A 27,079-nucleotide genomic window follows, 5' to 3' on the forward strand; every position below is an offset into this window, starting at 1 on the left:
AGTTTTTGGAAAATTTTGATTCTTTTTGGTGAGTTTTAAAATAGTTTGGCGGGCTTAAAATAATTTGGTGAGTTTTTACAATGTTTTAGCTGGTATTGATTTGTTTTTATTATGTTTTGGCAAGCTTTTTGAAATATTTGGATCAGTTCTGGCTGGTTTTCTAGTATTTTGGCATGTCTTCAGAATGTTTTGATCCGTTTTGGCGGGTTTTAATATATTTTGGCAGGTTTTTAGAATATTTTGTTTGGTTTTCCTATGTCTTTATTATGTTTTGGAGGGCTTTTAGAATGTTTAGATTACTTTGGGCGGGTTTTTAGGATTTTTTTGGTTGGTTTTGATTAGTTTATGTTATGTTTAGTCAGTTTTTTGGTGTGTTTGGATTAGTTTTATTGGGCTTTATCATGTTTTGGCGGTTTTTTTGAATGTTTTATTGACTTCTGACAAATTATATAATATTTTGGCAGGTTTTCAGTATGTTTTGATCAGTTTTTGGGGAGTTCTAAAATATTTTGTCAAGTTTTTGGAATTTTTTGGTTGGTTTTGATTTGTTTTTATGATGTTTTGCCAAGTTTTTTGAATGTTTTGATCAGTTCTGGCTGGTTTTCTAATGTTTTGGCATCTTTTCAGAATGTTTTGATGAGTTTTGCGGGTCCAAATTATTTTGGCGGGTTTTCGGAATATTTTGGTTGGTTTTGATTTGTTTTTATGATGTTTTGGCGGGTTTTCGGAATGTCTTGGTTGGGTTTTAGAATGTTTTGTATTCTCTTGAGTTGTTTTTATTGTGTTGGCAGGTTTTGGAATGTTTGGATTCTTTTTGGCGGGTGTTCGGAATGTTTTGATTAGTTTTGACGGGTTTTGAAATATTTTGGCCGGTTTTTAGAAGGTTTCGATTTGTTTTGATTTGTTTTGATTCTGTTTAGCCCAGTTTTTGGTGTGTTTGGATTAGCTTTGGTGGGCTTTATCATGTTTTGTCCGGTTTTTTCAAATGTATTGATCACCTCTGTCTGGTTTTCTATTTTGGCGGGTTTGAAAATATTTTTGGATGAGTTTTGGCGGGTTTGAAAATATTTTGGCTCTTTGCGCAGAGATGATGGTGCCGGTTGCGGTGCGCTCCGGGGCGCTCCTTCTGCGGAAAGACGCCTGGCAGCGGCACTTGGGACAGCTCCGCGTCTCCGTATTCTGCGTTTCTTGCCTTCTGCATCTCAGCAAAATGCTTTCCCACTAGGTCTAGCAAGGAGAAACTGTGGCAGCTGAGTAGATGTAGCCCGGCCCGCCCTTTGAAGTTGACAAGTTCTTGGCATCTCAGAGCCTCAAGGCAAGAGCAAGGTTCTCTATGGTAGGCTGGGGCAGAACTAGCAGCAAGCAGAGCAAAGTTGTCCAAGAATAGCTTCCATTGGAATGCTAATGGCAATTGAAGAGGCAGGCCAGTGGCAAGCCACTAGCTTCTAGCAGTTTGAAAGTTGCAGACACAGTGCAGGTGTTGTGCGGCTTCCTTCTTGGCCTCCTAGAAGGTGCCGCGCTCTCCGTCTCTTGCTTGCCAATATGTTGCCGTGTTCCTCCTATTGTTTGGGTTGTTTTGATTTGTTTTTATGATGTTTTGGCGGGTTTTCGAAATATTTTGGTGGTGTTTTAGAATGTTTTGTTTTCTCTTGTGTTGTTTTTATTGTCTTGGCAGGTTGTGGAACGTTTGGATTCCTTTTGGCGGGTTTGAAAATATTTTGGCTCTTTGCGCAGAGATGACGGTGCCGGTTGCGGTGCGCTCCGGGGCGCTCCTTCTGCGGAAAGACGCCTGGCAGCGGCACTTGGGACAGCTCCGCGTCTCTGTATTCTGCGTTTCTTGCCTTCTGCATCTCAGCAAAATGCTTTCCCACTAGGTCTAGCAAGGAGAAACTGTGGCAGCTGAGTAGATGTAGCCCGGCCCGCCCTTTGAAGTTGACAAGTTCTTGGCATCTCAGAGCCTCAAGGCAAGAGCGAGGTTCTCTATGGTAGGCTGGGGCAGAACTAGCAGCAAGCAGAGCAAAGTTGTCCAAGAATAGCTTCCATTGAAATGCTAATGGCAATTGAAGAGGCAGGCAAGTGGTAAGCCTTGAAATTCTAGCAGTTAGAAAGATGCAGACAAGGTCCGGGTGTTGTGCGGCTTCACTCTTCGCATCGTAGAAGGTACCGCGCTCTCCGTCTCTCGGATGCGATCAAGCGGCTCTTCGCGCAGAGAGCACTGTGCCGGTCACTGTGCGCTGCGGAGCTCTCTTTCTGCCGAAAGACGCCTGGCAGCGGCACTTAACTTCGGAGAGCTCCGTATCTCCGTATTCTGCATTTCTTGTCTTCTGCGTCTCAGCAAAATGCTTTTCCACTGTGTCTAGCAAGGAGAAACTGTGCCAGCACAGTATACGTGCCCGGACTTGTGTTCTCAATTCCCGAGTTCTCGGCATCTCAAAATCTAAAGGGAAGAGCAAGGTTATCTATGGTAGGCTGGGGCAGAACTAGAAGCAAGCACAGCAAAGTTGTGCAAGAATACCTTCCTTTCGGATGCTAATGGCAATTGAAGAGGCAGGCAAGTGGTAAGCCTTGAAATTCTAGCAGTTAGAAAGCTGCGGACACAGTCCGGGTGTTGTGCGGCTTCACTCTTCGCATCGTGGAAGGTACCGCGCTCTCCGTCTCTCGGATGCGATCAAGCGGCTCTTCGCGCAGAGAGCACTGTGCCGGTCACTGTGCGCTGCGGAGCTCTCTTTCTGCCGAAAGACGCCTGGCAGCGGCACTTAACTTCGGAGAGCTCCGTATCTCCGTATTCTGCATTTCTTGTCTTCTGCGTCTCAGCAAAATGCTTTTCCACTGTGTCTAGCAAGGAGAAACTGTGCCAGCACAGTATACGTGCCCGGACTTGTGTTCTCAATTCCCGAGTTCTCGGCATCTCAAAATCTAAAGGGAAGAGCAAGGTTATCTATGGTAGGCTGGGGCAGAACTAGAAGCAAGCACAGCAAAGTTGTGCAAGAATACCTTCCTTTCGGATGCTAATGGCAATTGAAGAGGCAGGCAAGTGGTAAGCCTTGAAATTCTAGCAGTTAGAAAGCTGCGGAAACAGTGCAGGCGTTGTGCGGCTTCACTCTTCGCATCCTAGAACGTGGCGCGCTCTCCGTCTCTCGGATGCCATCTAGCGGGTGTTTGCGCAGAGAGCGCTGTGCTGATCGCGGTTCTAAATATTTTTCTGGGTTTTTGGGATGTTTTGGTTCGTTTTTGTGAAGTTTTGGAGAGTTTTGGAATATTTCGGTTCCTTTCGGCGGGTTTTGAAATATTTTGCCCGGATTTTTAAAATGTTTTTATTTGTTTTTATTATTTTTTGGTAAGTTTTTTTGTGTTTTGATAAGTCCTGGCTGGTTTTCTAGTATTTTGGCGTGTTTTCCGAATGTTTTGATCACTTTTGGCGGGTTCTAAAGTATTTCGTCTGGTGTTTGGATTGTTTTAATTTGTTTTGATTTGTTTTTCTTATGTTTTGGTGGGTTCTTGGAAAGGTTTGGTTCATTTTTGCGTATTTTAAAGTATTTTAGCGGGTTTTTGGAATGTTTTGATTTGCATTGATTTTCTTTCTAATGTTTTGACGGATTTTTTGTATGTTTTTTGCGTCTATTGGGAATGTTGTGATCAGTTTCGATGTGTGTATTAACATTTTGGCAGGTTTTTGGAATGTTTTAATTGTTTTTTTACAATATTTCAGCTGGTTTGGGAAATTTTAATTACTTTTGATGTGTTTTACAATATTTTGCCTGGTGTTTGGAATTTCTTGGTTTGTTTTGATTTGTTTTTATAAAGTTTTTGGAAAATTTTGATTCTTTTTGGTGAGTTTTAAAATAGTTTGGCGGGCTTAAAATAATTTGGTGAGTTTTTACAATGTTTTAGCTGGTATTGATTTGTTTTTATTATGTTTTGGCAAGCTTTTTGAAATATTTGGATCAGTTCTGGCTGGTTTTCTAGTATTTTGGCATGTCTTCAGAATGTTTTGATCCGTTTTGGCGGGTTTTAATATATTTTGGCAGGTTTTTAGAATATTTTGTTTGGTTTTCCTATGTCTTTATTATGTTTTGGAGGGCTTTTAGAATGTTTAGATTACTTTGGGCGGGTTTTTAGGATTTTTTTGGTTGGTTTTGATTAGTTTATGTTATGTTTAGTCAGTTTTTTGGTGTGTTTGGATTAGTTTTATTGGGCTTTATCATGTTTTGGCGGTTTTTTTGAATGTTTTATTGACTTCTGACAAATTATATAATATTTTGGCAGGTTTTCAGTATGTTTTGATCAGTTTTTGGGGAGTTCTAAAATATTTTGTCAAGTTTTTGGAATTTTTTGGTTGGTTTTGATTTGTTTTTATGATGTTTTGCCAAGTTTTTTGAATGTTTTGATCAGTTCTGGCTGGTTTTCTAATGTTTTGGCATCTTTTCAGAATGTTTTGATGAGTTTTGCGGGTCCAAATTATTTTGGCGGGTTTTCGGAATATTTTGGTTGGTTTTGATTTGTTTTTATGATGTTTTGGCGGGTTTTCGGAATGTCTTGGTTGGGTTTTAGAATGTTTTGTATTCTCTTGAGTTGTTTTTATTGTGTTGGCAGGTTTTGGAATGTTTGGATTCTTTTTGGCGGGTGTTCGGAATGTTTTGGCGGGTGTTCGGAATGTTTTGATTAGTTTTGACGGGTTTTGAAATATTTTGGCCGGTTTTTAGAAGGTTTCGATTTGTTTTGATTTGTTTTGATTCTGTTTAGCCCAGTTTTTGGTGTGTTTGGATTAGCTTTGGTGGGCTTGATCATGTTTTGTCCGGTTTTTTCAAATGTATTGATCACCTCTGTCTGGTTTTCTATTTTGGCGGGTTTGAAAATATTTTTGGATGAGTTTTGGCGGGTTTGAAAATATTTTGGCTCTTTGCGCAGAGATGACGGTGCCGGTTGCGGTGCGCTCCGGGGCGCTCCTTCTGCGGAAAGACGCCTGGCAGCGGCACTTGGGACAGCTCCGCGTCTCCGTATTCTGCGTTTCTTGCCTTCTGCATCTCAGCAAAATGCTTTCCCACTAGGTCTAGCAAGGAGAAACTGTGGCAGCTGAGTAGATGTAGCCCGGCCCGCCCTTTGAAGTTGACAAGTTCTTGGCATCTCAGAGCCTCAAGGCAAGAGCAAGGTTCTCTATGGTAGGCTGGGGCAGAACTAGCAGCAAGCAGAGCAAAGTTGTCCAAGAATAGCTTCCATTGGAATGCTAATGGCAATTGAAGAGGCAGGCCAGTGGCAAGCCACTAGCTTCTAGCAGTTTGAAAGTTGCAGACACAGTGCAGGTGTTGTGCGGCTTCCTTCTTGGCCTCCTAGAAGGTGCCGCGCTCTCCGTCTCTTGCTTGCCAATATGTTGCCGTGTTCCTCCTATTGTTTGGGTTGTTTTGATTTGTTTTTATGATGTTTTGGCGGGTTTTCGAAATATTTTGGTGGTGTTTTAGAATGTTTTGTTTTCTCTTGTGTTGTTTTTATTGTCTTGGCAGGTTGTGGAACGTTTGGATTCCTTTTGGCGGGTTTGAAAATATTTTGGCTCTTTGCGCAGAGATGACGGTGCCGGTTGCGGTGCGCTCCGGGGCGCTCCTTCTGCGGAAAGACGCCTGGCAGCGGCACTTGGGACAGCTCCACGTCTCTGTATTCTGCGTTTCTTGCCTTCTGCATCTCAGCAAAATGCTTTCCCACTAGGTCTAGCAAGGAGAAACTGTGGCAGCTGAGTAGATGTAGCCCGGCCCGCCCTTTGAAGTTGACAAGTTCTTGGCATCTCAGAGCCTCAAGGCAAGAGCGAGGTTCTCTATGGTAGGCTGGGGCAGAACTAGCAGCAAGCAGAGCAAAGTTGTCCAAGAATAGCTTCCATTGAAATGCTAATGGCAATTGAAGAGGCAGGCAAGTGGTAAGCCTTGAAATTCTAGCAGTTAGAAAGATGCAGACAAGGTCCGGGTGTTGTGCGTCTTCACTCTTCGCATCGTAGAAGGTACCGCGCTCTCCGTCTCTCGGATGCGATCAAGCGGCTCTTCGCGCAGAGAGCACTGTGCCGGTCACTGTGCGCTGCGGAGCTCTCTTTCTGCCGAAAGACGCCTGGCAGCGGCACTTAACTTCGGAGAGCTCCGTATCTCCGTATTCTGCATTTCTTGTCTTCTGCGTCTCAGCAAAATGCTTTTCCACTGTGTCTAGCAAGGAGAAACTGTGCCAGCACAGTATACGTGCCCGGACTTGTGTTCTCAATTCCCGAGTTCTCGGCATCTCAAAATCTAAAGGGAAGAGCAAGGTTATCTATGGTAGGCTGGGGCAGAACTAGAAGCAAGCAGAGCAAAGTTGTGCAAGAATACCTTCCTTTCGGATGCTAATGGCAATTGAAGAGGCAGGCAAGTGCTAAGCCTTGAAATTCTAGCAGTTAGAAAGCTGCGGACACAGTCCGGGTGTTGTGCGGCTTCACTCTTCGCATCGTGGAAGGTACCGCGCTCTCCGTCTCTCGGATGCGATCAAGCGGCTCTTCGCGCAGAGAGCACTGTGCCGGTCACTGTGCGCTGCGGAGCTCTCTTTCTGCCGAAAGACGCCTGGCAGCGGCACATAACTTCGGAGAGCTCCGTATCTCCGTATTCTGCATTTCTTGTCTTCTGCGTCTCAGCAAAATGCTTTTCCACTGTGTCTAGCAAGGAGAAACTGTGCCAGCACAGTATACGTGCCCGGACTTGTGTTCTCAATTCCCGAGTTCTCGGCATCTCAAAATCTAAAGGGAAGAGCAAGGTTATCTATGGTAGGCTGGGGCAGAACTAGAAGCAAGCAGAGCAAAGTTGTGCAAGAATACCTTCCTTTCGGATGCTAATGGCAATTGAAGAGGCAGGCAAGTGGTAAGCCTTGAACTTCTAGCAGTTAGAAAGCTGCGGAAACAGTGCAGGCGTTGTGCGGCTTCACTCTTCGCATCCTAGAACGTGGCGCGCTCTCCGTCTCTCGGATGCCATCTAGCGGGTGTTTGCGCAGAGAGCGCTGTGCTGATCGCGGTTCTAAATATTTTTCTGGGTTTTTGGGATGTTTTGGTTCGTTTTTGTGAAGTTTTGGAGAGTTTTGGAATATTTCGGTTCCTTTCGGCGGGTTTTGAAATATTTTGCCCGGATTTTTAAAATGTTTTTATTTGTTTTTATTATTTTTTGGTAAGTTTTTTTGTGTTTTGATAAGTCCTGGCTGGTTTTCTAGTATTTTGGCGTGTTTTCCGAATGTTTTGATCACTTTTGGCGGGTTCTAAAGTATTTCGTCTGGTGTTTGGATTGTTTTAATTTGTTTTGATTTGTTTTTCTTATGTTTTGGTGGGTTCTTGGAAAGGTTTGGTTCATTTTTGCGTATTTTAAAGTATTTTAGCGGGTTTTTGGAATGTTTTGATTTGCATTGATTTTCTTTCTAATGTTTTGACGGATTTTTTGTATGTTTTTTGCGTCTATTGGGAATGTTGTGATCAGTTTCGATGTGTGTATTAACATTTTGGCAGGTTTTTGGAATGTTTTAATTGTTTTTTTACAATATTTCAGCTGGTTTGGGAAATTTTAATTACTTTTGATGTGTTTTACAATATTTTGCCTGGTGTTTGGAATTTCTTGGTTTGTTTTGATTTGTTTTTATAAAGTTTTTGGAAAATTTTGATTCTTTTTGGTGAGTTTTAAAATAGTTTGGCGGGCTTAAAATAATTTGGTGAGTTTTTACAATGTTTTAGCTGGTATTGATTTGTTTTTATTATGTTTTGGCAAGCTTTTTGAAATATTTGGATCAGTTCTGGCTGGTTTTCTAGTATTTTGGCATGTCTTCAGAATGTTTTGATCCGTTTTGGCGGGTTTTAATGTATTTTGGCAGGTTTTTAGAATATTTTGTTTGGTTTTCCTATGTCTTTATTATGTTTTGGAGGGCTTTTAGAATGTTTAGATTACTTTGGGCGGGTTTTTAGGATTTTTTTGGTTGGTTTTGATTAGTTTATGTTATGTTTAGTCAGTTTTTTGGTGTGTTTGGATTAGTTTTATTGGGCTTTATCATGTTTTGGCGGTTTTTTTGAATGTTTTATTGACTTCTGACAAATTATATAATATTTTGGCAGGTTTTCAGTATGTTTTGATCAGTTTTTGGGGAGTTCTAAAATATTTTGTCAAGTTTTTGGAATTTTTTGGTTGGTTTTGATTTGTTTTTATGATGTTTTGCCAAGTTTTTTGAATGTTTTGATCAGTTCTGGCTGGTTTTCTAATGTTTTGGCATCTTTTCAGAATGTTTTGATGAGTTTTGCGGGTCCAAATTATTTTGGCGGGTTTTCGGAATATTTTGGTTGGTTTTGATTTGTTTTTATGATGTTTTGGCGGGTTTTCGGAATGTCTTGGTTGGGTTTTAGAATGTTTTGTATTCTCTTGAGTTGTTTTTATTGTGTTGGCAGGTTTTGGAATGTTTGGATTCTTTTTGGCGGGTGTTCGGAATGTTTTGGCGGGTGTTCGGAATGTTTTGATTAGTTTTGACGGGTTTTGAAATATTTTGGCCGGTTTTTAGAAGGTTTCGATTTGTTTTGATTTGTTTTGATTCTGTTTAGCCCAGTTTTTGGTGTGTTTGGATTAGCTTTGGTGGGCTTGATCATGTTTTGTCCGGTTTTTTCAAATGTATTGATCACCTCTGTCTGGTTTTCTATTTTGGCGGGTTTGAAAATATTTTTGGATGAGTTTTGGCGGGTTTGAAAATATTTTGGCTCTTTGCGCAGAGATGACGGTGCCGGTTGCGGTGCGCTCCGGGGCGCTCCTTCTGCGGAAAGACGCCTGGCAGCGGCACTTGGGACAGCTCCGCGTCTCCGTATTCTGCGTTTCTTGCCTTCTGCATCTCAGCAAAATGCTTTCCCACTAGGTCTAGCAAGGAGAAACTGTGGCAGCTGAGTAGATGTAGCCCGGCCCGCCCTTTGAAGTTGACAAGTTCTTGGCATCTCAGAGCCTCAAGGCAAGAGCAAGGTTCTCTATGGTAGGCTGGGGCAGAACTAGCAGCAAGCAGAGCAAAGTTGTCCAAGAATAGCTTCCATTGGAATGCTAATGGCAATTGAAGAGGCAGGCCAGTGGCAAGCCACTAGCTTCTAGCAGTTTGAAAGTTGCAGACACAGTGCAGGTGTTGTGCGGCTTCCTTCTTGGCCTCCTAGAAGGTGCCGCGCTCTCCGTCTCTTGCTTGCCAATATGTTGCCGTGTTCCTCCTATTGTTTGGGTTGTTTTGATTTGTTTTTATGATGTTTTGGCGGGTTTTCGAAATATTTTGGTGGTGTTTTAGAATGTTTTGTTTTCTCTTGTGTTGTTTTTATTGTCTTGGCAGGTTGTGGAACGTTTGGATTCCTTTTGGCGGGTTTGAAAATATTTTGGCTCTTTGCGCAGAGATGACGGTGCCGGTTGCGGTGCGCTCCGGGGCGCTCCTTCTGCGGAAAGACGCCTGGCAGCGGCACTTGGGACAGCTCCACGTCTCTGTATTCTGCGTTTCTTGCCTTCTGCATCTCAGCAAAATGCTTTCCCACTAGGTCTAGCAAGGAGAAACTGTGGCAGCTGAGTAGATGTAGCCCGGCCCGCCCTTTGAAGTTGACAAGTTCTTGGCATCTCAGAGCCTCAAGGCAAGAGCGAGGTTCTCTATGGTAGGCTGGGGCAGAACTAGCAGCAAGCAGAGCAAAGTTGTCCAAGAATAGCTTCCATTGAAATGCTAATGGCAATTGAAGAGGCAGGCAAGTGGTAAGCCTTGAAATTCTAGCAGTTAGAAAGATGCAGACAAGGTCCGGGTGTTGTGCGGCTTCACTCTTCGCATCGTAGAAGGTACCGCGCTCTCCGTCTCTCGGATGCGATCAAGCGGCTCTTCGCGCAGAGAGCACTGTGCCGGTCACTGTGCGCTGCGGAGCTCTCTTTCTGCCGAAAGACGCCTGGCAGCGGCACTTAACTTCGGAGAGCTCCGTATCTCCGTATTCTGCATTTCTTGTCTTCTGCGTCTCAGCAAAATGCTTTTCCACTGTGTCTAGCAAGGAGAAACTGTGCCAGCACAGTATACGTGCCCGGACTTGTGTTCTCAATTCCCGAGTTCTCGGCATCTCAAAATCTAAAGGGAAGAGCAAGGTTATCTATGGTAGGCTGGGGCAGAACTAGAAGCAAGCACAGCAAAGTTGTGCAAGAATACCTTCCTTTCGGATGCTAATGGCAATTGAAGAGGCAGGCAAGTGCTAAGCCTTGAAATTCTAGCAGTTAGAAAGCTGCGGACACAGTCCAGGTGTTGTGCGGCTTCACTCTTCGCATCGTGGAAGGTACCGCGCTCTCCGTCTCTCGGATGCGATCAAGCGGCTCTTCGCGCAGAGAGCACTGTGCCGGTCACTGTGCGCTGCGGAGCTCTCTTTCTGCCGAAAGACGCCTGGCAGCGGCACATAACTTCGGAGAGCTCCGTATCTCCGTATTCTGCATTTCTTGTCTTCTGCGTCTCAGCAAAATGCTTTTCCACTGTGTCTAGCAAGGAGAAACTGTGCCAGCACAGTATACGTGCCCGGACTTGTGTTCTCAATTCCCGAGTTCTCGGCATCTCAAAATCTAAAGGGAAGAGCAAGGTTATCTATGGTAGGCTGGGGCAGAACTAGAAGCAAGCAGAGCAAAGTTGTGCAAGAATACCTTCCTTTCGGATGCTAATGGCAATTGAAGAGGCAGGCAAGTGCTAAGCCTTGAACTTCTAGCAGTTAGAAAGCTGCGGAAACAGTGCAGGCGTTGTGCGGCTTCACTCTTCGCATCCTAGAACGTGGCGCGCTCTCCGTCTCTCGGATGCCATCTAGCGGGTGTTTGCGCAGAGAGCGCTGTGCTGATCGCGGTTCTAAATATTTTTCTGGGTTTTTGGGATGTTTTGGTTCGTTTTTGTGAAGTTTTGGAGAGTTTTGGAATATTTCGGTTCCTTTCGGCGGGTTTTGAAATATTTTGCCCGGATTTTTAAAATGTTTTTATTTGTTTTTATTATTTTTTGGTAAGTTTTTTTGTGTTTTGATAAGTCCTGGCTGGTTTTCTAGTATTTTGGCGTGTTTTCCGAATGTTTTGATCACTTTTGGCGGGTTCTAAAGTATTTCGTCTGGTGTTTGGATTGTTTTAATTTGTTTTGATTTGTTTTTCTTATGTTTTGGTGGGTTCTTGGAAAGGTTTGGTTCATTTTTGCGTATTTTAAAGTATTTTAGCGGGTTTTTGGAATGTTTTGATTTGCATTGATTTTCTTTCTAATGTTTTGACGGATTTTTTGTATGTTTTTTGCGTCTATTGGGAATGTTGTGATCAGTTTCGACGTGTGTATTAACATTTTGGCAGGTTTTTGGAATGTTTTAATTGTTTTTTTACAATATTTCAGCTGGTTTGGGAAATTTTAATTACTTTTGATGTGTTTTACAATATTTTGCCTGGTGTTTGGAATTTCTTGGTTTGTTTTGATTTGTTTTTATAAAGTTTTTGGAAAATTTTGATTCTTTTTGGTGAGTTTTAAAATAGTTTGGCGGGCTTAAAATAATTTGGTGAGTTTTTACAATGTTTTAGCTGGTATTGATTTGTTTTTATTATGTTTTGGCAAGCTTTTTGAAATATTTGGATCAGTTCTGGCTGGTTTTCTAGTATTTTGGCATGTCTTCAGAATGTTTTGATCCGTTTTGGCGGGTTTTAATATATTTTGGCAGGTTTTTAGAATATTTTGTTTGGTTTTCCTATGTCTTTATTATGTTTTGGAGGGCTTTTAGAATGTTTAGATTACTTTGGGCGGGTTTTTAGGATTTTTTTGGTTGGTTTTGATTAGTTTATGTTATGTTTAGTCAGTTTTTTGGTGTGTTTGGATTAGTTTTATTGGGCTTTATCATGTTTTGGCGGTTTTTTTGAATGTTTTATTGACTTCTGACAAATTATATAATATTTTGGCAGGTTTTCAGTATGTTTTGATCAGTTTTTGGGGAGTTCTAAAATATTTTGTCAAGTTTTTGGAATTTTTTGGTTGGTTTTGATTTGTTTTTATGATGTTTTGCCAAGTTTTTTGAATGTTTTGATCAGTTCTGGCTGGTTTTCTAATGTTTTGGCATCTTTTCAGAATGTTTTGATGAGTTTTGCGGGTCCAAATTATTTTGGCGGGTTTTCGGAATATTTTGGTTGGTTTTGATTGGTTTTTATGATGTTTTGGCGGGTTTTCGGAATGTCTTGGTTGGGTTTTAGAATGTTTTGTATTCTCTTGAGTTGTTTTTATTGTGTTGGCAGGTTTTGGAATGTTTGGATTCTTTTTGGCGGGTGTTCGGAATGTTTTGGCGGGTGTTCGGAATGTTTTGATTAGTTTTGACGGGTTTTGAAATATTTTGGCCGGTTTTTAGAAGGTTTCGATTTGTTTTGATTTGTTTTGATTCTGTTTAGCCCAGTTTTTGGTGTGTTTGGATTAGCTTTGGTGGGCTTGATCATGTTTTGTCCGGTTTTTTCAAATGTATTGATCACCTCTGTCTGGTTTTCTATTTTGGCGGGTTTGAAAATATTTTTGGATGAGTTTTGGCGGGTTTGAAAATATTTTGGCTCTTTGCGCAGAGATGACGGTGCCGGTTGCGGTGCGCTCCGGGGCGCTCCTTCTGCGGAAAGACGCCTGGCAGCGGCACTTGGGACAGCTCCGCGTCTCCGTATTCTGCGTTTCTTGCCTTCTGCATCTCAGCAAAATGCTTTCCCACTAGGTCTAGCAAGGAGAAACTGTGGCAGCTGAGTAGATGTAGCCCGGCCCGCCCTTTGAAGTTGACAAGTTCTTGGCATCTCAGAGCCTCAAGGCAAGAGCAAGGTTCTCTATGGTAGGCTGGGGCAGAACTAGCAGCAAGCAGAGCAAAGTTGTCCAAGAATAGCTTCCATTGGAATGCTAATGGCAATTGAAGAGGCAGGCCAGTGGCAAGCCACTAGCTTCTAGCAGTTTGAAAGTTGCAGACACAGTGCAGGTGTTGTGCGGCTTCCTTCTTGGCCTCCTAGAAGGTGCCGCGCTCTCCGTCTCTTGCTTGCCAATATGTTGCCGTGTTCCTCCTATTGTTTGGGTTGTTTTGATTTGTTTTTATGATGTTTTGGCGGGTTTTCGAAATATTTTGGTGGTGTTTTAGAATGTTTTGTTTTCTCTTGTGTTGTTTTTATTGTCTTGGCAGGTTGTGGAACGTTTGGATTCCTTTTGGCGGGTTTGAAAATATTTTGGCTCTTTGCGCAGAGATGACGGTGCCGGTTGCGGTGCGCTCCGGGGCGCTCCTTCTGCGGAAAGACGCCTGGCAGCGGCACTTGGGACAGCTCCGCGTCTCTGTATTCTGCGTTTCTTGCCTTCTGCATCTCAGCAAAATGCTTTCCCACTAGGTCTAGCAAGGAGAAACTGTGGCAGCTGAGTAGATGTAGCCCGGCCCGCCCTTTGAAGTTGACAAGTTCTTGGCATCTCAGAGCCTCAAGGCAAGAGCAAGGTTCTCTATGGTAGGCTGGGGCAGAACTAGCAGCAAGCAGAGCAAAGTTGTCCAAGAATAGCTTCCATTGAAATGCTAATGGCAATTGAAGAGGCAGGCAAGTGGTAAGCCTTGAAATTCTAGCAGTTAGAAAGCTGCGGACAAGGTCCGGGTGTTGTGCGGCTTCACTCTTCGCATCGTGGAAGGTACCGCGCTCTCCGTCTCTCGGATGCGATCAAGCGGCTCTTCGCGCAGAGAGCACTGTGCCGGTCACTGTGCGCTGCGGAGCTCTCTTTCTGCCGAAAGACGCCTGGCAGCGGCACATAACTTCGGAGAGCTCCGTATCTCCGTATTCTGCATTTCTTGTCTTCTGCGTCTCAGCAAAATGCTTTTCCACTGTGTCTAGCAAGGAGAAACTGTGCCAGCACAGTATACGTGCCCGGACTTGTGTTCTCAATTCCCGAGTTCTCGGCATCTCAAAATCTAAAGGGAAGAGCAAGGTTATCTATGGTAGGCTGGGGCAGAACTAGAAGCAAGCAGAGCAAAGTTGTGCAAGAATACCTTCCTTTCGGATGCTAATGGCAATTGAAGAGGCAGGCAAGTGCTAAGCCTTGAACTTCTAGCAGTTAGAAAGCTGCGGAAACAGTGCAGGCGTTGTGCGGCTTCACTCTTCGCATCCTAGAACGTGGCGCGCTCTCCGTCTCTCGGATGCCATCTAGCGGGTGTTTGCGCAGAGAGCGCTGTGCTGATCGCGGTTCTAAATATTTTTCTGGGGTTTTGGGATGTTTTGGTTCGTTTTTGTGAAGTTTTGGAGAGTTTTGGAATATTTCGGTTCCTTTCGGCGGGTTTTGAAATATTTTGCCCGGATTTTTAAAATGTTTTTATTTGTTTTTATTATTTTTTGGTAAGTTTTTTTGTGTTTTGATAAGTCCTGGCTGGTTTTCTAGTATTTTGGCGTGTTTTCCGAATGTTTTGATCACTTTTGGCGGGTTCTAAAGTATTTCGTCTGGTGTTTGGATTGTTTTAATTTGTTTTGATTTGTTTTTCTTATGTTTTGGTGGGTTCTTGGAAAGGTTTGGTTCATTTTTGCGTATTTTAAAGTATTTTAGCGGGTTTTTGGAATGTTTTGATTTGCATTGATTTTCTTTCTAATGTTTTGACGGATTTTTTGTATGTTTTTTGCGTCTATTGGGAATGTTGTGATCAGTTTCGACGTGTGTATTAACATTTTGGCAGGTTTTTGGAATGTTTTAATTGTTTTTTTACAATATTTCAGCTGGTTTGGGAAATTTTAATTACTTTTGATGTGTTTTACAATATTTTGCCTGGTGTTTGGAATTTCTTGGTTTGTTTTGATTTGTTTTTATAAAGTTTTTGGAAAATTTTGATTCTTTTTGGTGAGTTTTAAAATAGTTTGGCGGGCTTAAAATAATTTGGTGAGTTTTTACAATGTTTTAGCTGGTATTGATTTGTTTTTATTATGTTTTGGCAAGCTTTTTGAAATATTTGGATCAGTTCTGGCTGGTTTTCTAGTATTTTGGCATGTCTTCAGAATGTTTTGATCCGTTTTGGCGGGTTTTAATATATTTTGGCAGGTTTTTAGAATATTTTGTTTGGTTTTCCTATGTCTTTATTATGTTTTGGAGGGCTTTTAGAATGTTTAGATTACTTTGGGCGGGTTTTTAGGATTTTTTTGGTTGGTTTTGATTAGTTTATGTTATGTTTAGTCAGTTTTTTGGTGTGTTTGGATTAGTTTTATTGGGCTTTATCATGTTTTGGCGGTTTTTTTGAATGTTTTATTGACTTCTGACAAATTATATAATATTTTGGCAGGTTTTCAGTATGTTTTGATCAGTTTTTGGGGAGTTCTAAAATATTTTGTCAAGTTTTTGGAATTTTTTGGTTGGTTTTGATTTGTTTTTATGATGTTTTGCCAAGTTTTTTGAATGTTTTGATCAGTTCTGGCTGGTTTTCTAATGTTTTGGCATCTTTTCAGAATGTTTTGATGAGTTTTGCGGGTCCAAATTATTTTGGCGGGTTTTCGGAATATTTTGGTTGGTTTTGATTGGTTTTTATGATGTTTTGGCGGGTTTTCGGAATGTCTTGGTTGGGTTTTAGAATGTTTTGTATTCTCTTGAGTTGTTTTTATTGTGTTGGCAGGTTTTGGAATGTTTGGATTCTTTTTGGCGGGTGTTCGGAATGTTTTGGCGGGTGTTCGGAATGTTTTGATTAGTTTTGACGGGTTTTGAAATATTTTGGCCGGTTTTTAGAAGGTTTCGATTTGTTTTGATTTGTTTTGATTCTGTTTAGCCCAGTTTTTGGTGTGTTTGGATTAGCTTTGGTGGGCTTGATCATGTTTTGTCCGGTTTTTTCAAATGTATTGATCACCTCTGTCTGGTTTTCTATTTTGGCGGGTTTGAAAATATTTTTGGATGAGTTTTGGCGGGTTTGAAAATATTTTGGCTCTTTGCGCAGAGATGACGGTGCCGGTTGCGGTGCGCTCCGGGGCGCTCCTTCTGCGGAAAGACGCCTGGCAGCGGCACTTGGGACAGCTCCGCGTCTCCGTATTCTGCGTTTCTTGCCTTCTGCATCTCAGCAAAATGCTTTCCCACTAGGTCTAGCAAGGAGAAACTGTGGCAGCTGAGTAGATGTAGCCCGGCCCGCCCTTTGAAGTTGACAAGTTCTTGGCATCTCAGAGCCTCAAGGCAAGAGCGAGGTTCTCTATGGTAGGCTGGGGCAGAACTAGCAGCAAGCAGAGCAAAGTTGTCCAAGAATAGCTTCCATTGGAATGCTAATGGCAATTGAAGAGGCAGGCCAGTGGCAAGCCACTAGCTTCTAGCAGTTTGAAAGTTGCAGACACAGTGCAGGTGTTGTGCGGCTTCCTTCTTGGCCTCCTAGAAGGTGCCGCGCTCTCCGTCTCTTGCTTGCCAATATGTTGCCGTGTTCCTCCTATTGTTTGGGTTGTTTTGATTTGTTTTTATGATGTTTTGGCGGGTTTTCGAAATATTTTGGTGGTGTTTTAGAATGTTTTGTTTTCTCTTGTGTTGTTTTTATTGTCTTGGCAGGTTGTGGAACGTTTGGATTCCTTTTGGCGGGTTTGAAAATATTTTGGCTCTTTGCGCAGAGATGACGGTGCCGGTTGCGGTGCGCTCCGGGGCGCTCCTTCTGCGGAAAGACGCCTGGCAGCGGCACTTGGGACAGCTCCGCGTCTCTGTATTCTGCGTTTCTTGCCTTCTGCATCTCAGCAAAATGCTTTCCCACTAGGTCTAGCAAGGAGAAACTGTGGCAGCTGAGTAGATGTAGCCCGGCCCGCCCTTTGAAGTTGACAAGTTCTTGGCATCTCAGAGCCTCAAGGCAAGAGCAAGGTTCTCTATGGTAGGCTGGGGCAGAACTAGCAGCAAGCAGAGCAAAGTTGTCCAAGAATAGCTTCCATTGAAATGCTAATGGCAATTGAAGAGGCAGGCAAGTGGTAAGCCTTGAAATTCTAGCAGTTAGAAAGCTGCGGACAAGGTCCGGGTGTTGTGCGGCTTCACTCTTCGCATCGTGGAAGGTACCGCGCTCTCCGTCTCTCGGATGCGATCAAGCGGCTCTTCGCGCAGAGAGCACTGTGCCGGTCACTGTGCGCTGCGGAGCTCTCTTTCTGCCGAAAGACGCCTGGCAGCGGCACTTAACTTCGGAGAGCTCCGTATCTCCGTATTCTGCATTTCTTGTCTTCTGCGTCTCAGCAAAATGCTTTTCCACTGTGTCTAGCAAGGAGAAACTGTGCCAGCACAGTATACGTGCCCGGACTTGTGTTCTCAATTCCCGAGTTCTCGGCATCTCAAAATCTAAAGGGAAGAGCAAGGTTATCTATGGTAGGCTGGGGCAGAACTAGAAGCAAGCAGAGCAAAGTTGTGCAAGAATACCTTCCTTTCGGATGCTAATGGCAATTGAAGAGGCAGGCAAGTGCTAAGCCTTGAACTTCTAGCAGTTAGAAAGCTGCGGAAACAGTGCAGGCGTTGTGCGGCTTCACTCTTCGCATCCTAGAACGTGGCGCGCTCTCCGTCTCTCGGATGCCATCTAGCGGGTGTTTGCGCAGAGAGCGCTGTGCTGATCGCGGTTCTAAATATTTTTCTGGGGTTTTGGGATGTTTTGGTTCGTTTTTGTGAAGTTTTGGAGAGTTTTGGAATATTTCGGTTCCTTTCGGCGGGTTTTGAAATATTTTGCCCGGATTTTTAAAATGTTTTTATTTGTTTTTATTATTTTTTGGTAAGTTTTTTTGTGTTTTGATAAGTCCTGGCTGGTTTTCTAGTATTTTGGCGTGTTTTCCGAATGTTTTGATCACTTTTGGCGGGTTCTAAAGTATTTCGTCTGGTGTTTGGATTGTTTTAATTTGTTTTGATTTGTTTTTCTTATGTTTTGGTGGGTTCTTGGAAAGGTTTGGTTCATTTTTGCGTATTTTAAAGTATTTTAGCGGGTTTTTGGAATGTTTTGATTTGCATTGATTTTCTTTCTAATGTTTTGACGGATTTTTTGTATGTTTTTTGCGTCTATTGGGAATGTTGTGATCAGTTTCGACGTGTGTATTAACATTTTGGCAGGTTTTTGGAATGTTTTAATTGTTTTTTTACAATATTTCAGCTGGTTTGGGAAATTTTAATTACTTTTGATGTGTTTTACAATATTTTGCCTGGTGTTTGGAATTTCTTGGTTTGTTTTGATTTGTTTTTATAAAGTTTTTGGAAAATTTTGATTCTTTTTGGTGAGTTTTAAAATAGTTTGGCGGGCTTAAAATAATTTGGTGAGTTTTTACAATGTTTTAGCTGGTATTGATTTGTTTTTATTATGTTTTGGCAAGCTTTTTGAAATATTTGGATCAGTTCTGGCTGGTTTTCTAGTATTTTGGCATGTCTTCAGAATGTTTTGATCCGTTTTGGCGGGTTTTAATATATTTTGGCAGGTTTTTAGAATATTTTGTTTGGTTTTCCTATGTCTTTATTATGTTTTGGAGGGCTTTTAGAATGTTTAGATTACTTTGGGCGGGTTTTTAGGATTTTTTTGGTTGGTTTTGATTAGTTTATGTTATGTTTAGTCAGTTTTTTGGTGTGTTTGGATTAGTTTTATTGGGCTTTATCATGTTTTGGCGGTTTTTTTGAATGTTTTATTGACTTCTGACAAATTATATAATATTTTGGCAGGTTTTCAGTATGTTTTGATCAGTTTTTGGGGAGTTCTAAAATATTTTGTCAAGTTTTTGGAATTTTTTGGTTGGTTTTGATTTGTTTTTATGATGTTTTGCCAAGTTTTTTGAATGTTTTGATCAGTTCTGGCTGGTTTTCTAATGTTTTGGCATCTTTTCAGAATGTTTTGATGAGTTTTGCGGGTCCAAATTATTTTGGCGGGTTTTCGGAATGTCTTGGTTGGGTTTTAGAATGTTTTGTATTCTCTTGAGTTGTTTTTATTGTGTTGGCAGGTTTTGGAATGTTTGGATTCTTTTTGGCGGGTGTTCGGAATGTTTTGGCGGGTGTTCGGAATGTTTTGATTAGTTTTGACGGGTTTTGAAATATTTTGGCCGGTTTTTAGAAGGTTTCGATTTGTTTTGATTTGTTTTGATTCTGTTTAGCCCAGTTTTTGGTGTGTTTGGATTAGCTTTGGTGGGCTTGATCATGTTTTGTCCGGTTTTTTCAAATGTATTGATCACCTCTGTCTGGTTTTCTATTTTGGCGGGTTTGAAAATATTTTTGGATTAGTTTTGGCGGGTTTGAAAATATTTTGGCTCTTTGCGCAGAGATGACGGTGCCGGTTGCGGTGCGCTCCGGGGCGCTCCTTCTGCGGAAAGACGCCTGGCAGCGGCACTTGGGACAGCTCCGCGTCTCCGTATTCTGCGTTTCTTGCCTTCTGCATCTCAGCAAAATGCTTTCCCACTAGGTCTAGCAAGGAGAAACTGTGGCAGCTGAGTAGATGTAGCCCGGCCCGCCCTTTGAAGTTGACAAGTTCTTGGCATCTCAGAGCCTCAAGGCAAGAGCGAGGTTCTCTATGGTAGGCTGGGGCAGAACTAGCAGCAAGCAGAGCAAAGTTGTCCAAGAATAGCTTCCATTGGAATGCTAATGGCAATTGAAGAGGCAGGCCAGTGGCAAGCCACTAGCTTCTAGCAGTTTGAAAGTTGCAGACACAGTGCAGGTGTTGTGCGGCTTCCTTCTTGGCCTCCTAGAAGGTGCCGCGCTCTCCGTCTCTTGCTTGCCAATATGTTGCCGTGTTCCTCCTATTGTTTGGGTTGTTTTGATTTGTTTTTATGATGTTTTGGTGGGTTTTCGAAATATTTTGGTGGTGTTTTAGAATGTTTTGTTTTCTCTTGTGTTGTTTTTATTGTCTTGGCAGGTTGTGGAACGTTTGGATTCCTTTTGGCGGGTTTGAAAATATTTTGGCTCTTTGCGCAGAGATGACGGTGCCGGTTGCGGTGCGCTCCGGGGCGCTCCTTCTGCGGAAAGACGCCTGGCAGCGGCACTTGGGACAGCTCCGCGTCTCCGTATTCTGCGTTTCTTGCCTTCTGCATCTCAGCAAAATGCTTTCCCACTAGGTCTAGCAAGGAGAAACTGTGGCAGCTGAGTAGATGTAGCCCGGCCCGCCCTTTGAAGTTGACAAGTTCTTGGCATCTCAGAGCCTCAAGGCAAGAGCGAGGTTCTCTATGGTAGGCTGGGGCAGAACTAGCAGCAAGCAGAGCAAAGTTGTCCAAGAATAGCTTCCATTGAAATGCTAATGGCAATTGAAGAGGCAGGCAAGTGGTAAGCTGTTGTAGCGACCTGGTTCTAAGGAAACGCAGCACGACGGCCCAATGCTCTTGGCCGCTCGGGCTAAGGACACGCAGACATCAATGTGATAGACGGTCCAAAGGCCCTTTATTGGTTTTCTCCTCGGTATATATACCCTTGGTCCTTCCCCTACCTTTGGGGTCTGACTTTTACCTTATATGGTTAGTAAGGGGACTGGGTGGAGGCCGTGTTAGTGGGGGGTTACAACATTCTTGAGGGGATTACAACATTCTTGGCCTCTTGTCCTGCGGCTATCCTTATCTCTGGGAGTCAGGTGAGGGAGGCCCTATCAGGTTTCCGTGACAGCCCGAAATCTTCCGACCGCCTGTCCCTATTCTCTCTGCCACATCTCCCCCCCCTTCTCCCACAAATGGATGAGGTAGTTGTCTACATGCTGATATGAGGTATCTAAGGTTGTCGCTTGACAAGGAAAGGGGATTTGGGGTTCCTGAGTTAGTTTTTCTGCCTGGCAAGTTCTTTCTCGGGTTCTTGCGTCCGGCAGCGTTCCCTGTTGAACTTCTTGTTGAATTCACAGCATCGGATGTCTGCCTAAGAGCAGGATGTTGGTCCGTTCCAAGCGGGTCCGGACGAATGAGACTAGCTTGTTCAGTAGGCACGGTCCGAACGTGACGGCTAGAAGCAGGATTGCTAACGGACCTATTAGGGAAGAAATTAGAGTGGTTAGCCATGGTGATTGATTGAACCAGGATTCGAACCAGCTTTGTTGGTCGTCTCTGTCTCTCTGTCTCTGAGCCAGTCTGTTTCGGAGTTCCGCCATGGAGTCTCTGACGACTCCTGTGTGGTCTGCGTAGAAACAGCATTCCTCCTTTAAGGCGGCGCACAGGCCTCCTTGTTGCATGAGTAGGAGGTCCAGTCCTCGCCTGTTCTGCAGGACCACCTCTGAAAGTGAGGAAACTGATTTCTCTAGAAAGGATATGGATTTCTCTATTCTCTGCAGATCCTCGTCGACGGTCCTCTGCAGCTGAGACAAACCTTGGTGATGGGTCGCCAAGGCCGCGACTCCCGTTGCTGTTCCTGCCGCTCCTAGGCCGAGCAACATTGCGATTGTTATGCCTGTTATTATTTCTCTCTTGTGGAGTCGGCTGGGTTCTCCGAGGAGTTGGTACACCTCCTCGTCTGAGTGATACAGGATCCTGGGAACGATCAAGACTTGGACACAGAAGTCTGTTGAGTCATTGAATTTGTCTAGGAACACACAGGGACTCACTCCGGATCTTTGGCAAACCCACATGCCCGATGCGGATGGGACTACCCACTTTTTTCTCCTGTCGGGTTTGACTACTTTGGTGCACACGTTGCCTTCCCGCCTAGCTAGGGCTGTATTTCCAAAGCATCTCCCCCTCCCCGTGACCTGACTCAGGGTGATTCCTTTGCGGGGAGTGTCCCATCTGCATTGGTGAGGGGCGTCTGCTGAGGAATATGTGAAAGGGGTATCTAAGGCGACTCCTTCGTAAAAGGGTGGTTTGACATCGTAACATAGCCAACAGGAATTGGTTAGGTTAGGGTTGGATTCGTTTAGGGATAGGAAGGTAGCTTCTAACATGCGAAGGATTGGGTCTGAATCCGACTTAGCTAAGCGATGTGTCTGAATGGTTCTCGCTAGGCCTGTCTGGGTATTCGCGACCCTTGTAGGTAAGGTTTTGGGGTAGGTCGTGTTTTTCCCTTTCTGCACGCTTTTGATTGCTTTGTTTGGTCCGACCGCTCGGGGTACTGACGGTATAAGCCTGATAATCTGCACGTTAACCCACTCGTTTGTCCCGTGAAGGACTACTGTCCACATTTTTCCGAAGGCCCAACTGGGGTCTCTGGGCTGCAAGACTGTCATGTTGTACCTAATACATTTCCGGATTTTTGGGAGTTTGTGGCTGTTTCGATAGGTGCTTTCGTGATGGAAGAGTGGTGTTTTGCAGCCTTTTGGCGCCCAAGTGAACTGTAAGAATCTGTCGGGTTCCTGTGGGTCCCACCCCGGCCCTGTCGGTCTGGTGTCTGTGACTATTGTTTCACAACCGTAGTGTCCGCAATATCCCCACCCCGGGCGATTACAGTAACTTTTTCCGGGGTTTGAGGCTGGGCACCAATAGGATAGGTATGTGTTTTTGGCGTATGGGGAATGAGGGTCTGGCTTTGGTCGTCCCGGGAACAGGTCTGTAATGCGAAGTATGAAGGATGGGGCGTCTGGTGTAATGACGTGTCTGAGCACTTTGTCATTGGTGAGGTGCCGTATGACCCACCTGAATGGCTGATGGGGATAGTGCTGTGAGCTGGCTTGCCCCCTGGCAACTAGCCCCAGCAGCAACATTACCCAGAGATACCCTTGATGACTGGATCTCGCCCGTGCCGGTCCTTCGGGTGCTGTCTGGCGGCTCGGTGGTCTGTCTCTCTCCTCCAGAACGCGGGTGTGCACGTCTCGCGGACGTCTCTTGATCATGTCCTGTAAACAGAGACTCGCCATTCTCATTAGCGTCACCCTGCTCCTTTTGGAGATCTGGTTTGATCGATTTAAGTGGACACCACCTGATTTCTCCGTCCTTTTTGACTGCTGCGTACCCTCGTCCCGTGAGCATTAACCTCCAACCCCGTTCCCATTCGCCTAGCTCGTTCCTTATTATTACTCGTGGACCCTCCTCCTGCATTCGAGTGGTCCAATGTTTTTGGATGGGACTGTTTGTCTCGTCCCCCCTGGGAAATTGATTGAGCGCTAACAAAGCTGTTGCTAGTATGCGTGCCTGCTCTCCCGGGGGAATGGAGTTGGCAAAGCCGTCTGCTTTTGCCAACACCTCTATTCTGGTTTTTAGGGTCTGATTTGCCCGCTCTACTATTGCCTGCCCGGTACTGTTGTAAGGGATACCTTGTACCAGGGTGATACCCCATTTTTTGGCGAATTCTTGCGCCTGCTTGGAAGTGAAATTCGACCCGTTATCTGTTTTGATTTGTTTGGGGACACCGAGCCATGCCATGGCTGTCAGCCAGTGCTGAATCGTGGCTTTTGAGTCTGTTTTGAGGTGCTGCGTGGCTACTATCGTTCCGCTGAAGGTGTCTACTGTCACTGCTAGCCACGCTCTTGGCTTCATCAGTTGGCACACGGTGAAGTCTGATTGCCAGATTTCTGAGGGCTTGAGGCCTCTTGGATTGACTCCGCTGGTCCACAGTGGTGACTTCTGGCAATGAGGACAGGTCGCCACTACGTGTTTCGCGTCTGCTGTCGAGATTCCGCATCTCTTTGCCAGTGCTTTTGCCCCGATGTGAAGCGATTCGTGCAGCTGACGCGCTTCTTGCAACGTCCAAACTCCTTTTGCTGCGGCGTCCGCTTTGTCGTTGCCGATCTGGAAGTAACCTTTGACTGGGTTGTGGCTGTTGATGTGTATGACGGATATGGTGCCCCGTCGTGAGGAGAGCGCTTCTTCTAGCATTTGGGCTGCTGCTGATGTTGACACCCCCGGTTCTGCCATGGCTAGGCAGAGTCTTGCCACGAATATGGAGTCTGTCACGATGTTGAGGTGTTCCTCTCGGAAGAGTCCGCACGCCAAGGCTACTGCCGCTGCCTCCAGTTGCTGCACTGACAGTGTTGGGTCACACGCTTTGATGCAATGCCATTGCTCTCCTGCCTGCCACACTGCCGTTGCGGTCGAGGTCATGGAGGAAGCGTCCGTGAAGACTGTTGGTCCTGGCTGCGGTCTGTCTCTGACCTTCGGTGGCATGTCTATGTCGACGATGGTCAGCAGCTGAGTCCAAGGCGGCTTGGCGGAGTAGGAGATTTCTCCCCCGAAGCCGGTGAGTGCAAGGGCTAGGTGCTCCGATATTGTTGTCGATTCTGTTGCCGGTTGCTTGCGAAGCGGAAGGTGGATCCTTGTTGGCTCCGTTCCTAGGTGTTTCAGGGCGAGTTTTCTGCCTTTTATGATGAGGTTCGCGATGCATTCTGTTCCTGGGGAGAACGCTCGAGCTGGTCTTCCGAGGACCACCCATTGGATCGGTCGGGACTTCTCGGTAGGTCCTTGGGCCAATGCTCCCACTCCTCCTTTCGGCGTGAAGTGGACGTACAAGTCCAGGGGCATAGCTGGGTTCCACCTGGCAAGTGTGCTAGTGGACATCCGGTGTTCGATGAAGTCGAGGGAGCTCTTTGCTTGCGGTGTCAGCTCTTTTGGTTCCCAGGGCTGCTTCCCTTTCAGGAGGTCGTGCAAAGGGTCCATGACCTCCGGAGGAACCAGGATGATGTTGCGAAGCCACTGCAGTGATCCTACCAGGCGCTGGACGTCGTGTAGTGTCTTGACGTCTTGGTTCACTCTCACCCTTGGAGGGGTCACGTAGGAGCTTGTGATCCCTACTCCCAGGAATGTCACGCAGGGTCCTTTCTTGATCTTGGCGGTCGCGATCTCGAAACCGTTGGCTCGCAGGGTTTCTGTGACTGTGGACACCAGGTGATCCACCTGGCTCGTTGATGGAGCTGCGATCAGGATGTCGTCCATGTATTGGATGATGGTTGCGGTGGGATAGGAGTGTCGAACTGGCGTCAGCGCTTTGTCCACGGAGATCTGGCATATAGTCGGACTGTCCACCAAACCTTGTGGTAGCACTCTCCACTGGAAGCGCAGATTTGGCCGCTTACCGTTCGGAAACACAACGGAAAAGGCGAATCGTTCTCTGTCCTCAGGGTGCAAGGGTATGGAAAAGAAACAGTCTTTGATGTCCAGCACTGCGCATGGCTGTCCCTCGGGTATGGCCGAGTTTGCGGGTATCAGGGTCTGAACTGGACCCTTGGGTTGAATTGTCTTATTCACTTCTCTTAGGTCGTGGATGAGGCGATAGCCTTCCCCTGACCTTTTGGGGATCACGAATACAGGGGTATTCCATGGGCTAGTGGTCGGTTCTATGTGACCCTTTTGTAACTCGCGATCGACCAATTCTAATAAGGCTGCCACTCGAGGCTCAGATAGGGGCCACTGCTCGACCCATATGGGGTCTGATGATTTCCAAGTTATTTTGATTGGCAGCGCTGGGTGTATGGCAGTGGCCCTCATTATAAATTTGTGATCCTGACTCCTAACATAGCAAGGACGTCCCTTCCCAACAGGGGTGGAGAATTCTGCAGGATGTATGGATAGACTGCTACTGTTTTTTCTGGCCCCTCTTTTGTGTGAAGCGTTATAGCTACCAGCTGGGTGCTCTTCCACGCTCGGGATTGTCCCCCCACTCCGTTCACTGGTGGGACTTCTTTAATTTGCCAATGTCTGGGCCAACTTGCTAGGGGAAAAACCGTGCAGTCTGACCCCGTGTCCGCCCAAAACTGAAGCCCTATGACGTGGGGGTCTAGGCTGTTATAAAGGCGACATGCCGCCCACACCTTTGAAGGCTCCTTCCCTATTTTCATGGCCAAGGCCACCCAGGGGCCCCGCTCTGGGGCACTCCCTGCTGGCCCTGCGGCATCGGCGTGGTTTGTGGCTGTGGCGGATGTGAAAGTACCGCTGGTGGTGCTGGGCAGCTCTGCCATTGTATTGCTGGCAGGGGTGTGGTATCGACTGCTCCCTGTGACGGCATAGGGTAAGAGGGTCCCCTGCCCCCCCGAGGATTGGCATAGGTGGGCCGTCTCATATTCATTGCGGGAGGAGGCCGAATATGGCCCGTGTGGCTCCTCCCTCTCCCGTTTCCCCGGGGCCTAGACCTGCAATCCCTGGCCATGTGACCCTTCCTCCCACAGCTCCAGCAAATCCCCCCTGTACGTGTCTGGAGCGATGGTGCTGCTAGAGGAGGTTGTGTCGGGTGAGGACAGCTTGCTGCTACATGGCCTGCCTGGCCACATTTAAAGCAAGCCATGACACTGGTTAGGGTATTGACGGCTGCCTGAATAGGTGTCAGCTGTTCCTCCCTTACTACGTGTTTTATCATTCCAGCTAGGTTGGTTCCGGCTGGCAGGGAACGCAGGATCTCTTTGGTGACTGAGTTACACTGCTGGCGAAGGCAGTCGGTCACCACTGATTCTATGGCTGCTACGGGTATTGTGGAGGAATCCAGGGCTGTTTTCAGCCGGTCTACGAAGTGTGTGAAGCTTTCACTCTCTCCCTGTTGGATGGTAGACCAAGGTGCTGGTCTGGTTACCACCCCAGAGGCTGCCTTTATAGCCTGTCTGGCTGCCCTAGTTGTTGCTCTGACCTCCTCAGCTCGTAGCTGCGCTGCTTGCTGCTGTGGTGTAGCTACGTCGTCATGCCTCCCCAGCAACCTGGCTAAACTCGAGCCATGAAGTTGTTGCCCCTCGCCCGATGCCTGGGCTAAAGCTGTTGTGCAATTGTCTGTCCATTCTTGTTTAAATACAATCATACCCGCCGCGTCAAATATCATACGAGCGATTTGTCTAATATCGAAGGGAAGTAAATCGTCATTGCTAAAAAGCCCGTCTATTAAAGTAGTAACCACTGCTGAGTTGATCCCTTTTTCTGAAATTGCTTTCGCTATTGTCTGAACCTCTTTTACGTTTATTGGTGTATACGTTCGCTGCTGATTTCCCTGGGCCCCTGTAACTCTGACTGGGTAAGTATGAACGCTGGTCATATCCACCCAGTCTGCACATGCTATCTTTATTTTGCCCCAGTCTGTAAGCTTATGTTGTGTTTGCTTCCCGGTTTTATTGAAAGCTTTATTCGGTTTCGCTTGAAACCGCGTTAATTCTGTCCTCTCGGCTTCCGAGTCACAGTCTGACTCGGTAAGCTCGGTTGAGCTGACTGAGGAGCTCTCACTTGTCTCCGAGCCGGAAGTTGAATGCCAGTACGCTTCCGGTCTGCTCCGCGTTTTCTCGCGGCTCCGCCCCCGCTCCTCCCCTCGGGGGTGGAGTCGCGCCTCCCCTCGCGAGCGGTGTCGC

Source organism: Passer domesticus, chromosome 2, assembly GCF_036417665.1.
Source record: "Passer domesticus isolate bPasDom1 chromosome 2, bPasDom1.hap1, whole genome shotgun sequence".
NCBI lineage: Eukaryota > Metazoa > Chordata > Aves > Passeriformes > Passeridae > Passer > Passer domesticus.